We start from the raw sequence: 7981 nt of genomic DNA, 5'->3' as shown, positions 1-7981 counted from the left end.
ATATTATTTTATTAGTATTGATGTCCTATTTTTTAAAAAAATATATTTTATTGATTTTTTTATAGAGAGGAAGGGAGAAGGATAGAGAGTTAGGAACATCAATGAGAGAGAAACATCGATCAGCTGCCTCTTACGCATCCCCTACTGGGGATGTGCCCGCAACCAAGGTACATGCCCTTGACTGGATCGAACCTGGGACCCTTGAGTCTGCAGGCTGACGCTCTATCCACTGAGCCAAACCGGTTAGGGCTACTGATGTTTCTTAATGTCTGCAATCTGCAGTGTTTGTTTTGGGTTATTGGGGAACCATGTGAATTTTTGCTTTGATTTTGGCAAGGCTTACTTTTAGAGAGATGGATTGATTTTAATTCAAGACTTAGACTACCCTTATAATTTGTTTTTGTTGTTGTCTGTATTACATAGAACTCTTGCAAAACATGAACCACATGTTTTCACCAACTTTTATTTTGAAAAATTTGTGATCTACAGGAGTTGGATTCCTTTGAATTATTTAGGTTCCTTTGAAAGAATCAGTTGCAAATGTCTAGAGTTACTTGCCTAGGTGCCAACTCTTCAATTAGGCTTAAATTTTTTTTTTCCTTTTTAAATTTTATGATTCTATTGAAAACTAGAGGCCCAGTGCACAGATTTGTGCACCGGTGGGATCATTCAGCCCGGCCCTCACCCTCACAATCCGGGACCCCATCGGGGGATGTAGTAGTGCGCGAAGCGGCAGGTGGCTGGGAAGGAGCCTGAGCCCAGCCAGGTACCACTCCACTCTCATCCTGGCTCCACCTGCCACCGCTGCCACACTGTAGCACTGCTGTGGAGGCGGGAAAGGCTTGCGCCACTGCAGCTGTGCTTGCCAGCAGTGAGCCCAGCATCTGGCACCCATCAGTCAGCTGAGTGCCGTTCACTCTGTGGGAGCGCACTGACCACCAGAGGGCAGCTCCTGCAGTGAGCATCTTCCCCCGGTGGTCAATGCATGTCATAGTGACTGGTCCTTCGGTTGTTTGGTCCTTAGGCTCATGTATATATATATACTAGAGGCCCGGTGCACAAAAATTTGTGCACTCGGAGGGAAGGGGGAGTCCTTCAGCCTGGCCTGTGCCCTCTCGCAGTCTGGGACCCCTCTGGAGATAACGCCCGCTGGCTTAGGCCTGCTTCTGGGTAGCAGAGGGCAGGCCCAATCCCTAGGTGCAGCCCCTGGTCAGGCTCAGAGCAGGGCCGATTGGGGAGTTGGGGCGCCACCCCGTGTCACAGAGCCGCAGGGCGATCAGGGGGTTTGGGCGCTGACCTGTCATGCTGATCCCAGTGCCAGGAGGCCTCTTGGCTCCGCTGATCCTGGTGCTGGGAGGCATATTACCCTTTTACTATATAGGATAGAGGCCTGGTGCATGGGTGGGGCTGGCTGGTTTGCCCTGAAGGGTGTCCTGGATCAGGGTGGGGGTCCCCACTGGGGTGCCTGGCCAGCCTGGGTGAGGGGGCTGAGGGCTGTTTTCAGGCTGGCGGGTGATGGAAGCTCCCAACCCCTCCTTTCTTTCTTTTTTTTAAATTCTGGGCCAGCTTTAGCTCTGAGGCTCCAGCTCTTAGGCCTCAGCTGCTGAAAGTAGGTATCTGGTTTGTTTTGGTTCTATCAGCGAAACAATGTATAACTCCAGCTCTGAGATCCCAGCTCGCTGAAAGCTGGTTTCTGGGTTTTTTTTTTAGCTTCTATATTTGTTAAAATGTTTCAAACTGCAGGCTCAGAGGCCTGCAGTGGCAGGCGGGGAACGTTGGTTTCCTCCGTCACTGAAGCAAGCAAGCCTCATGTTAGTTTCAAGCTGCCTGGCTGCCGGACACCATCTTGGCTGGCAGTTAATTTGCATATCTCCCTGATTAGCCAATGGGAAGGGTAGCGGTCGTACGCCAATTACCATGTTTCTCTTTTATTAGATAGGATATATATTAGTTTAATACTTTCCTTGTATTTGTTTTGCTTGTAAAATACTAATTTTTGGATTCAAGAGGAACTTTATAGGTTGATAGTTGATTAAAATTTATTTTATTAACACTAAAGTGATAAAATTCACAATAAAATAGAAACAGACCTAAAGATGGTGCAACCTAATTTGATATTAAACCTTTTAATCTATATCCTATCTAATAATAGACAAACATGGTAATTAACTGTACCTCCAACACACTTCCCATTGGCTAATCAGGGTGATATGCAAATTAACTGCCAACCAAGATGGCTGCTGGCAGCCAGGCAGCTGAAGCGAACAGGAGGCTTGCTTGCTCCAGTGAAGGAGGAAGCCAAGGTTTCCCACCTGTCACTGCTGGGCTCTGCGCTGCACTCTAAGAAACAATGTTGCAATTATAGAAGCTAAACAAACCCCATGCTTTCAGCCAGCCGGCTGAGCTGGAGTTGCAATAGTGTTTCAATTATAGAAGCCAAACAAACCAGATACCTGCTTTCAGCAGCCAAGGTCTCAGAGCTGGAGCTGAGCCTCAGAGCTAAAGCCAGCTCTTAATTCCAGTGACAGCCATAGACGGTAAATAAATTCCAGAATGAAAAAAAGAAAAAAAAAGGAGAGGTTGGGAGCTTCAGTCACCTGCCAGCCTGAAAACGGCCCTTAGCCCCTCACCCAGACTGGCCAGGCACCCCAGTGGGGACCCCCACCCTGAAGGAGGTGTGACTAGCTGCAAACAGCCATCATCCCCTCATCCAGGCTGGCCAGGCACCCAAGCAGGACCCCCACCCTGAACGGGGACACCCTTCAGGGCAAACCAGCTGGCCCCCACCTGTGCACCAGGCCCCTATCCTATATAGTAAAAGGGTAATATGCCTCCCAGCACCAGGATCAGTGGAGCCTCGAGGCCTCCTGGCACCGGGATCAGCAGAGCAGCGAGGCCCCACTGCCCCTGTGTTAAGCGGAGCCACGAGGCCTCCCAGCACCAGGATCAGCAGAGCAGCGAGGCCTCCTAGCACTGGGATCAGCGGAGCCGCGAGGCCTCCTGCCCCCAGAGCAGTGTGACGGGGCAGCGCCCAAACCTCCTCATCGCCCTGCGGCTCTGTGTGTGACGGGGCGGGGCCACAACCTCCCTATCCACCCTGCCCTGTTCCTGACAGGGGAAGGTGCCCAACCCCCTGATCAGCCCTGCTTTGTGCCTGATAGGGGGGCGCTCCCCAACCCCCTGATTGGCTCTGCTCTGTGGGTAACAGGTGGTGGCGCTCCACCCCCTGATATGCCCTGCTCTGTGTGTGAGAGGGACAATGACTCCCCCCCCACCCCCCCGCTGCCAGTGTACAAATTTTTGTGCATCAGGCCTCTAGTACATATATAAAACCCTAATATGCAAATAGACCGAATGGCTGAACAACTGGTCACTATGATTGCACTGACCACCAGGGGGCGCATGCAGAGCATGGCAGGCATAGGCAGCGGGCAGCAGAGCATGGAACATGGTGGGTGTGGGAGCGGTGGCAGCAGGAGTGGGGCTGCTTGGCAGAGAGTACTGGGGGCCATGGCAGGAGGGACTGAGCAAGGGCACGGAGGATGGGCCGAGACCTGCTCCTGTGCCCATCACAGCCTCGCAGCCCACAGTTCCTTTCAATGTGCACTGGGCCCCTAGTATGAGGATAAAAGAATTTGTGGATTTTGTTGTCCAGAAGTGTTTGAGATGTGGCAAAAAATATTTGGTACTATTTGGCACACCATGTGGCTCTTCCACTGTGCTCTTGACTCCTACCCTCTGTGCAAAATACAAATGATAGGCTTATCATTTTACTTTAGTTTTGTCCTTTGCAGTAGGTGTTACCCTATTCTAAGAGCACACATAAGTATGATCCCATGTTCCTGCATTTTGTTATTCCTTGGAATGCTGACATTTAAGAATGTGCAAGATGGTCTGAACAAGTAGATTACTTTGAAAAATGGAAAGACCCTGTAGTGTGTAATCTTCCACTGGAATCTACAATTGGTTATTTTTTTTTTTTTTCAAAAAAAAATGAAATCTAAGTCTATATTTTAATTTTCAATAAAACAAAACAAAAATGCCACGACTCTTCATGGACATGTTTAGCTAATTTCAAAATTGAAACCCAGGTTCCTTTACATACAACAAATGCTTAATTAAGAACCTGTACTTTTAATTTGTCTTATTGTAGATCCTTAAGTCACATTAAAGAATGAGAACATACTGTTGGTTTTCTAATAAAATTTGAGCAGGGTTTTTTTTTTCCAATTGAAAAAAAAATGGAAGGATTTTTAAAATGCCTTTTCTTTTAAAGACAAAAAAAATAACACAACAAAAAAACCCAAATTTTGAAAATGTAAAATTTGCTTCCAGATCTTGAATTTATTTCTGGAGCCAATAGCTGTGCTTTGTCAGTTGTATCTGTCTTTTTAGTGTCTTGACCTTGTGGAGACAGGGAGGCTATATTGTTCTTCTCTAACGACATAGTGGTCACGTAGAGGATATGGCTTTGGGTCATTGAAGGACCAGGTGGAATTCTGCTTTAGCTCTGGCTAGGCTTGTTTACTTTTGAAGAGTAACTAACTTTAACTCGATACTTAACCAAACTTTATTTCCAAACCCTTCTGTATCACATAGAAATCTTGCAAAACAATAAACCACATCCTATTTTCACCAACTTTTTATTTTGAAAAACTTCAAACTTAGAGGGAAACTGAAAGAACAATACAAAAACACCCAAAATAACCTTCATGTAGACTCATCAATTATCAACATCTTTCTGACTTCCTCCTAAGTAGATAGATTCAGGATACACATTTTGGCATGAAGTGTGCAAAGGTGGTGACATGGACTTCTTAGGCAGCACATCAGAAGCCACAGGTGTGTCCCGTTAATCGGTGTTGCTAAATGTGATCACTTGGTCAACAGGTGGTGGCCACCAGAGCTTTCCATTGTAAAAGTGATGTTTTCCGTTTGTCATTAGTAAGTAATCTGTGAAGTAAGTAATTTGAGACCTTGTGTATATCCTTTTCCCTAAGAACCTTTCACCCGGAGGTTTTAGCATCCATGAAAAATCCGAGCTTCAGTCATTTATAACATGGTCGTTGGGGACAGGAGAGGGCTGAAAAAATGTGATATTACATTATTTCATCTACATTTATAGCTGACACATTTTTGTAAAGCCAGGTTTCCCCCCGTTTCTCTTTCTCCAAGGGATCCTATGGACTCATAGATTCTTAATGTCTTACAGTGCATTTCTGTGATTACTTTTTTTGATTCCCTAGACCTAGTTGTTTTTATGAATACTTAGTCCTTCAATTTGAAAATAAAAATACACTGGGGTTAAACTGCTAAATTTAATTTTTGGTGTTAATGGTATTAATACTAAAAATTAATGATATTAATGGTATTTCACAGAATATTGAGTATACTCACAGTACTTTAGTTATCATAATCATAGTTACCATACAGTTATTACCAAATAAATACTATGTTAGCCGTAGGGGAAACACTGCTGACCTTAATACTACTTATGTTTTGCCCGATGGTGTGAGAAAGTCAGAGATCAGGAAAAGCGCAGTGATAACCTTGCTCCATCCCTCACCATGGCTTACAAGCAGGCGCTATATTATCAAAATTTAAGAGAAGACAAAGGGAACTGAAAGGCACAAGAAGCAGGATATTGTTATGTTTAAACTTTTTGCAGAAAATTTCAAACATCCAAAAGTAGATAGAAAAATACAATATAACCTCATGTTCTCATCATTTAGCTCCCCAAATTTACTTAAGCCAATCTTATTTCATCTACATTTTCACCCACTTTCCCCTCATTATTTTAAAAGGAATTCCAGACATCATTTTTGCGTATAAATATTTCAGCTTATAAAGCTAACATAACCCCAGTATTATCAGATCTAATTTAACAATAATTCCTTATAATTAAACTGGAGGCCTGATACACAAAATTCGTGCAAGGAGATAAGCCCTCCAAGCCCCAGTGGCTGCCTTGGCTTTGTCCGGAAGGTCATTCAGCTGTCCAGTCTAATTAGCATATTATGCTTTTATTATTATAGATTTTCAGCCAGTGTTCAGCTTTCTGATGGTCCAATAAGTGTCATTTTTCCACCCAGCTATCTTGTTTGAATTGGTGTTTGCAGTCAGAATCTCTGAGTGATATCCTAATTGGCATCTGACATTGGTGTTATAGGGACCAGGTTCCCAGAGAATCGTGGGAACCCAGGATGTTATGTGACTGAGGTAGGCTAGGCAGTAAAACCAGGTAGGAAAGCTAGCTATCTTTGGCAAAAACCTGTAAAACGACTCTCCCACCTGGTCACATGAAATCACATGCACAACTTTATAGCAAGGTTCTGAGCAACCAGAATATGAAAAATCAGAATGGTGGGGTGGCTGCTTCTGCCTTAAGGCAAGTAAATAACAAGTTCAAATCCCCTAACCAACCTACAGAAGCCTAAAGAATGTCATTTCTTGTAGATATAGTACTCTGCAAAAACAAAGCTGCGTCTCCAGAATTAGAGCCACTGTTGAAGTCCCTGCCTTACCAGATCCCACGTATTAAAATTGGATCACTAATCAGGACCCTGAGAATTAAATTAAATAGGAATATGATTGCAAAAGAAGGCAGTTTCTTCATGCGGGAGGAGGCTGTTTCTTTCTTCCTAAAGACTTTTTTCACATTTCACCTGAGGGGGCTCAAGTTTATCAGAGAAAGCCAGTTCCCCTTTTGCCTCTGCAACTTTTTATTTCCAAACCCAGTTAGTTAAGAGCCCAGCAGGCCTCCCCTGGAGACCACATCCAAATAAGTCTAACAGGTAAAGGGAATTTGAGAACTTTTCCAATTTATATCTCCAAGAACTTCAGGAACATGTGAAGGAATAGATTTTGAATGTGCTTTAATGATGCTCTTCCACAAGATAACTACATTCATTGAACTCAAGAAGCTGCTTGTGGCTTTAATAGTTTGCAAAATTGGAATCAACACAGGCCCACACTAAATGAAGCCAAGATGCCACAAGTCCTTAGTATTGTGTGCATTGGTTCTCAGATTTTCTTGTGTTTCAGAATCACGGGAGGGCTTTAGAAAACTGACTGCAAGGCCCCATCCCTGCAGTTTGTGATTCAGGAGGTTTGAGTCTAACCTGAAAATTTGCATTTCTAAAAAGTCCTCCATGATGGCGATGCTGCTAATCCAGGACCACACTTAGAACTGCTGGTGTAGAGAGAGGAAGTAAAATGCTTTCAGACACAGGAACTTTGGATTTGGGGGCTTGCCTATGTAAATCCCTATTAACTGGCCACCTAAGTGTCTTTCCCAAGATAAACTTTATCAAGGGCCTTAAACATGTGCTGGCTTCAGAGCACCAATAAAGTGTTTTTAATTCAAGGTTATTGAGTTATAATTTACATAAAATGAGCAGATATCCTTGCCTTATTCCCAATTTTAGAGAAAAAGCATCTATTATTTTTATCATTAAGTATTGTTAGTTGTATGGGTTTGTTTTGCTTTTTGTACATGTTGTTTATTGGTTTGATCCCTGTTTCTTGAGAATTTTTATCATGAGTGAATGTTGAACTGTGTTGTTGTTTTTTCTGCACCTGTTGATATAATCGTGTGTGTGTTCTTTTCCTCTAGTCTGTTAATATGCTTCATTATCTTAAATGATTTTCAAATGCTGAGCCAGCCTTGCATTATCTGGATAAACCCCACTGATCAGGTGCATTCCCTTTTTTACAGATTGATTGCTTGTTAGTATTTTGTTGTTGTTTCTGTTCATGAGGGATTTTACTTGTAGTGTTGAAATAACTTTGTAGGCCAGCGGTTCTCAACCTGTGGCTCGCCAACCTGTGGGTTGCGACCCCTTTGGGGATCGAACGACCCTCTCACAGGGGTCGCCTAAGACCATCGGAAAACACATATATAATTACATATTGTTTTTGTGATTAATCACTATGCTTTAATTATGTTCAATTTGTAACAATGAAAATACATCCTGCATAT

The sequence above is a fragment of the Myotis davidii genome, unplaced genomic scaffold (assembly GCF_000327345.1).
Source record: "Myotis davidii unplaced genomic scaffold, ASM32734v1 scaffold84, whole genome shotgun sequence".
Classification (NCBI taxonomy): Eukaryota; Metazoa; Chordata; class Mammalia; order Chiroptera; family Vespertilionidae; genus Myotis; species Myotis davidii.
This window is presented reverse-complemented; position numbering follows the sequence as displayed.